This window comes from Podarcis vaucheri (genome assembly GCF_965113315.1).
Source record: "Podarcis vaucheri genome assembly, chromosome: 3".
NCBI lineage: Eukaryota > Metazoa > Chordata > Lepidosauria > Squamata > Lacertidae > Podarcis > Podarcis vaucheri.
The window spans coordinates 122,141,922-122,148,243 of record NC_138761.1 but is presented as its reverse complement, the minus strand read 5'-3'; the positions used below and the strand labels follow the sequence as shown (position 1 = coordinate 122,148,243).

At 46.9% G+C, this 6,322-nt stretch overlaps 1 protein-coding gene and 1 long non-coding RNA gene across 3 annotated transcripts in view; both read left to right on the top strand.

The window, feature by feature from the left end:
• MEIS1 (Meis homeobox 1) overlaps positions 1-712 on the top strand; it is a 153,346-nt gene extending 152,634 nt beyond the window's left edge. For both annotated transcript variants that reach the window (XM_082216434.1, XM_082216432.1), the window contains one exon: positions 1-712. This exon is cut by the window's left edge and continues 824 nt beyond it. The gene's annotated coding sequence lies outside the window, so the exon portion shown is untranslated.
• A 2,755-nt stretch (positions 713-3,467) lies between these two features.
• Positions 3,468-6,322, top strand: part of LOC309528861 — a 94,737-nt gene continuing 91,882 nt past the window's right edge. Inside the window, exon 1 of the long non-coding RNA XR_014217930.1 lies at positions 3,468-3,582. This is a non-coding gene — a long non-coding RNA (uncharacterized lncRNA). The remainder of the gene's footprint in view (positions 3,583-6,322) is intronic.

The window sequence follows — 6,322 nt, the reverse complement described above, 5'->3', positions numbered from 1 at the left end:
GGCGTGAATTTGCATGTCTAATTCATTTACTCACCATATTTGAATTGGCCTGAACAGATGTAAATCGGGAAGGATGGGAAAAACTGCAGTCCTCGAAAATGATTAATCAGCTGTTGCAGGCAGTGTCTTAAGGAGACTGGTAGGAGAAGGCATGGAAACCAAGAGAAAGTGTATTTGAACCTAATTGTCACATCAGAGCATCACTGTCCCCATGCAGCAACAACAACAACCACCTACATCACTTCCTGTTTTATGCCGCTCAGAACATGAACTGAAGAGTTATTTTACTATGTTGACTTTATTTTTTGGGCAAAACATCAGTCATGTGCATTTTTCCATAGTCCCATCATGGAGCATATATGTATACATTGTAAATAAATTTTGTGCAAAAAGGACTGGAAAAATGAACTGTATTATTGCTTTTCTTTTTTCTTTTTGTAAAAGTAGCAGTTTGGTATGAGTTGGCATGCATACAGATTTACTAAGTGGGATAAGCTAATTATACTTTTGTTGTGGTTAAACAAATGCTTGTTGATAGCCTTTTTCTATCAAGAAACCAAGGAGCTAATTATTAATAATAATCATTGCACATTGAGTCTTAGAGTTTCTGATTGAAACCGTTTGGATTGTACAATAACTCAAAGCCCAGTTGTAGTAGTTTGAGTGCAGTAATGAAATCTGAATCTAAAATAAAAGCAAATTATTTTTGTCACGCTGGCTCAACTGCTTGAAAATTTTATTTTACTGCCCCAGCCCTCCAAAAATCTAGCAATTTCATAGTAATATGTCAATTTCTCTCTTGAAATAATTAAATTTTAGTTCCAGACAACCTTATTAATACTTCCCCCCATACTAAATTATTTTACATTGCCCTGTGCTAGTGAACTTTCTTATAGCTTACCCTGTATATTTTCAGGGTGATAACTGAATTATCAAATTTTAAGATTTCAAGGCAAAAAGAAAAAGGGAAGAACTGACTACATAAGGCTGGGTGGAATTTAAAATATTTCATCTTTTAAAATGACACACATGTGACATTTGAAGGGGTGTAGCACAGTTGCTGTTTTTGGTTTTTTTAAAAAAACACCTTCCTAAATCTGAATAAGTGTGCATTAACTACTTGTAGTAAAAGGATGGTGGACTTTAAAAAAATCTAATGCTCATAAATAAAAACTGTGCTGTGATTGGCTGTAGACTGGGTCATTAACCAATTTTCCAGCACAGCTGTACTTTCTGCAAGACAGCCAACTGGTTAAATAGAACCAAACAGCATGTTTAGGTTAGAAAACCTCATAATTTTCTTCCAAATAAAATCACGACTGTTGTAAATGTTTCTTAAAGGCATGAAAAATATACAAATGTTTTAGGTTTGTCCTAGTCACTATTTTAAAAAATAACTTTTAAAAGAAGATAGCACTAACTACTTAACACAAACAAAAGAGCTCAGTGGTGAGAGCCCTGATGCCTGCCATTCAGATAGATGTCAGCCCGTGAACCGACCCATAACAATCACGTTTTGATTTAAGAGGGGCCAATTGTTTTGTTGCTTTAGTAGGCTGTGTTTACCTACTGTTGAAGCATTCTGCTTCTCTCCTTTTTACTGGTGTGGGATTGGAGATATTATCAGTGCCAGATTCCTCAAATAAGAGATGCCAGGCCTGAAGGGTGACTAGTAGCAGCCCCACTGTGGTCCGGAAGCCATGCTCATAGTTTCCGCTGTTAATGGTAAGGGAATGCACTCTGCACATGCCCAACAGCACTGCACCTATTCCAGGATTTAAACCCTGGCACTGAATTAAGCCATGCATCTTCTCCCCCAAACTAATCTCCCTTCATGGCCAAAGCTTTGTTTTATTGTCCTAAACACTCTCATTTGATTTTGCCCTCTTTAGAAGGAAGTGCAGTTTGTTTTCATTGTCAGCTAATGACTCCCCCCACCCAATTAAATAGTAGCCTTTCCTCTTAAGTACTCTATTTTGTCCATCTGTTTGGAGTTATAATACCATAATACACAGCTCCACAGCTGATAGGATAGTGGTACCCCAGTACATAACCATCAAGCCACTTGCATCAATGGCAGAAGAGGGGGTGGATTTCTGGAGAGTTGCCAGCCAATGACCTTTCTCATCTTCCCCTTGTCTGAGGAAGCTCCCCTTTCCAACTTTGTAAGGTCAGGAAATTGTTGTTTTCTTCTTTCTGCAGCATGAGGCGATATTAACAATGCATGCATTGCCAAAACGTAAACTGTTAAGCTCTTTGCCAGTGTTAAATCCTTTCTTAAAACCACTCCTTTTCAAGAGTGGAAAAATACCCGAATATACCACTTTTTCAAGAGAAGGGGGATTTTATTGCTTTCATCGACGTGATTTATTTTTGTGCATTTCACGTTATTAAAGGGGGACATCTATATATATATATATATATATATATATATATATATATATATATATATATATTAAAAATGCTGAGAGGGTTTGGGGTATGTTTGTGTGTACACACACCCCAAACCCTCTCTGTATTATCTGCCAAGACAATCAGCTGCAATTATAACACATTAATGAATAATATGCCTTGAGAGTATGTTTTTTGTTTTGTTTTGTTATTGTTCATCGCATGATGTTAGACGGCTTTTACAGGCAAAGGAAAGAGAAAGTAAACGGGTTACAAATAGGGAATTATCCCTCGTTTAGCATTAAAATTCATTTAGATAAAATTGCCACAAACATTTAAATGGAGAGATTAGTTCCCCCTCACGCCTTATTGCACACTCTCAATGGCTCCGTTAAGAACATTTTACACGTTGGAAATTCCGCCTTCTCAGCCTGCTCGCTGTTTCCTAGCTACCCACATTCAAAGCAAAGGCAGCAGCAACAGAAAGAGAAGGAGGGAGGGAGGGAGAGAGAGAGTGTTGGGGGGCGGGAGGGGGAAAGTTTTTTATTATTATTATTTGGCAACCAGACTGCAATTCATGCACTTGGATCTGCTTTAAGTAAAGGAGAAACTAAAGAAACAGGCCGTTTCCCTCCCTCTTAGAGCACCCAGTAACCCTCTATGGAGAGACAAGGCGCTGCTGCCGTAGCCGTTGATCCACTTTCAAAAACGAAGCTGGGAATGAAGTTTTCCGAGAGCCGTCTAGCACAAAGAAAGCGAGATTAATTTATGTCTGTATTGGAAAATGCGCGTGTGTTTTGTGGGAGTGGAGCGATGCGCGCGGCTGTGTGTGTGTGCAGCGAACAAAGATGTCCTGGTTTCTGGCGCGTCTGCTGCTCTGTTCCGCAGATTCCCAGCGCGCGCGCGGAGCGGTGCGAAAAGGGAAGCTCTCCAAGCGCGCGCGCTTAAACGTCTCCCGTTTTGCAGCGCTGTGAGCGGAGTGCGGTTGTCTGTATTTAAAAATCTCTGGAGGGATTAGTTTGAAAACAGATCAGTTGTCCTCCTCCTCCTCCCTCTCTCTCTCCCCCCGTTCCTCCTCCTTTCTCTCTCTCGCTCTTTCCCCCTCTCGCTGCCACCCGCTGCAGAGCCCAAGGAGAAGGAATGTCAGCTTCGACTGCCATCTTTTGGGGATATGGAAAAACGACCCGATAGGTAGGAGCCCGCCCTCTTCCTCCTCCTCCTCCTCCTCCTCCTCCTCCTCCTCGCTTTCCTTCCCTCCCGTCCTCGTGCTTCTTCTTCCCGAGCCCCCCGAGTCCAAATCTGGGCTCCCACTTGTGCTTGCTAGGGAAAATACTTTGGAGCGCAGAAGGGGACCCGCTCGGGCAGCTCTGCGCCTTGGCCATTCTGCATGGAAGCATTTGCAGAGAGAGGGAGCTGGTCGCGGGGCTTGGCTGGAGGGGGAGCCCCCTGATCCCGCCGCCTTTTCCTCCCCCAAGTTCCGCGCAAAAGTTTTCCGGCGTCCCCGCCGGTCTTGCTTTTTTGTCAGCTCTCTCTCCCCCCCCCCTCCCCGCCCCTGCAAAGATTGTCCGACGCTGCCGCATGCGCGCTGGGGCTTCCTCTTTGCCTGTTTTGTGCGCGGCGAGGGTACCGTATTGCACCGAGTCGAGTGTCACTTGAGAAACTGCGAGAAATCCCGCTTGGTCGGCGGGGTGTGCGGGCAGCTGGTAGTGGAGAACTTTTACCATCGTGTTTGGGCATGATCCCTCCTCCACCTCCTCTCCCCCGCCTTTAAACCCCCAACCAAGGTGCTCCGTAGAGTTCTTGCGCGGATAATGCAATTGTTCCAAGATTAGGGGCACTGCCATTAAAACAATACTTTAGTTTTATTTTTGTTTTGATTTAATACACCTTGCCCTTATTTTTATCAGTGCCGTCGCCGAATCCACCCCAAGTCTGCTGCTGCCCGTGTCACTTTTCCTGGGCAAGGTGTGTGTGTGTGTGTGTGTGTGTGTGCGCGCGCGCGCCTGTTTGTTTGGAGAAGCTGAATCGTGGAGATCTTGTTGTCTGCATTTGAACTCCCGGCTTTTCCCAGGAGCCTGCAGAGCGGAGTCCGGTGGGGTGGGCGAGGGTGGGGCGAAAGGCCCCCTCTAGAGGCAGCACCCCCGAGCGGGGCGGGAGGGACCACTAGCCCAGCCGGGCAAAGGGCTTCGCCTCTTCCTGCGTTTGTCAGCCGCAGAATCGGAAGCGTCTCCGTCCTCCTCCCAAGTTAACAAATGGCCCCTCCGCTCCCCCTTTGGCTGTTGTGAACAGAGAGACCTCCTTTTCTCCCCAGCGCGACCCGCTCCTCCCCTGCCTTTTCCCTGACCGTGAAGTGGCGTTGGATAGTATAGGGCAGGTTTATTCCAAAAAGGAAAAAACAACGGAAAGGCGAAGCAGTTGGATCGATACGACACGGATTTGGGAGAGGGGATTTTTGTTGCTGTTGCTATTCGTTTCCTGGGAGGGGGGGGGGAGGATGCTGGTGTTTGTGTGTTGCTGGACGGAGGTCTCCCCCCTTTTCTCCGCCCCCTCCTTTTTAAAGTCCTGCAAAACTTTTCCTCGCCCAGCTTTGTTTGCAGACAATCTCGACCCGCCAAGGGAAAAACAGGAGGAGCAGGCGAGAAAAGGGCGATTTGCTCCGCTTCTTTCTGGTCGTGGGCGCGGGGGTGGGATTTCGTCCCGGAACACGTGTCAGCTGGCAAAAGAAGCACCACGTGTGAGTCTGCCCCCGCCGCCTAAAATCCGGCATCACAAGCCGGGATTAGCTGTTATCCCCTCACCCACTCAACTTTCCAGCCTTCTCAGAAGATAACCGCTTTGTTTCTTTTCTTGTTCAAGCCAGCCTGCTCTCGATTGTCTCCTCCGGCCTCTTATGCCCACCTCTCAGTGCAGCCCTGGCCGCCAGGCCCTGCCGGCCTCTCTCTCCTCCGACCAGAGCCCTTTTCTGCGGGTTCATCTGCACTGAAGGAAAGGGTGGGACCAGCATCACCCAGCCCAGAGCAGGGAACCTGGGGACATTTCTGTGCTTGGAGTGGCAGTCTCTCTCCCCGGCCCCCCACTTCTCCTCTCTCTTTCTCCAGTGTCAAAAATCACCGTCGGATCCTTCAAAGTGTGTGCGAGAGTGTAAAGAAGAGAGCCATCTCCTTACCTTCTCGTCCCCTCCTTCCTGCAAGGCGTGCAACCTGTATGTGTGTGTAACCAACAAAGGTTATTCTTCCTCAAGCTCTAAACCTCCCTCACCTGAGATCGGGGGGATAATATCAGTTCCATATATCCTCTCCTACTTTATCGAAATCCATCCAACGTGTGTGTGTGTTGGAAGGAATCCCCGTGTAAGGGGGTGCGTGTGGAGCCTTTCCAGCCGAGCGAAACGCACCCGAAAGTCCGAGAAGTCCCTAAAGGGACCCGGAATAGCAAACTCAGCCAGTGGCTTCTCCTCGCCGCTGCCGGTCACAAACCTCCCAAGGCGAGCGACTTGCCTTTCGCCGGCTGCTGTCTCCAAGGTGCTTCGCAAACGGTGGCGGACGCTTGAGTTAAAAGCGGCACCTTAAAAAGTCGTGGGGGTTGTGTGTTTGGGAAGATGGGAAGATGTGTGGAGGGTTCCCCCCTATTTTAAAAAATAAAATAAAAAGGTAAACTATGCCTTAAAAGTGAATCTGTCGCTCCTCCTGTGTGCAAAGGCTTGCTCCACAACTTGTGAATGAATTTTGGAATTGTGCCCAAGTGTGGCTAGCAGTGAAAAGCAATTTTAGGCTGACAAAGACACCATCTTCCACGCACGTACATGAGCGTTCAGACTCATAGACCCTTAAGGGGCAGGTTTTCAAGGGAACCTTTCCAGTTAGAATGCGCTGCTGAATGATTGTGCTGAAGAAGGCTGCAACTCACCTAGGAGTAAGCGCCACTGAGCGCA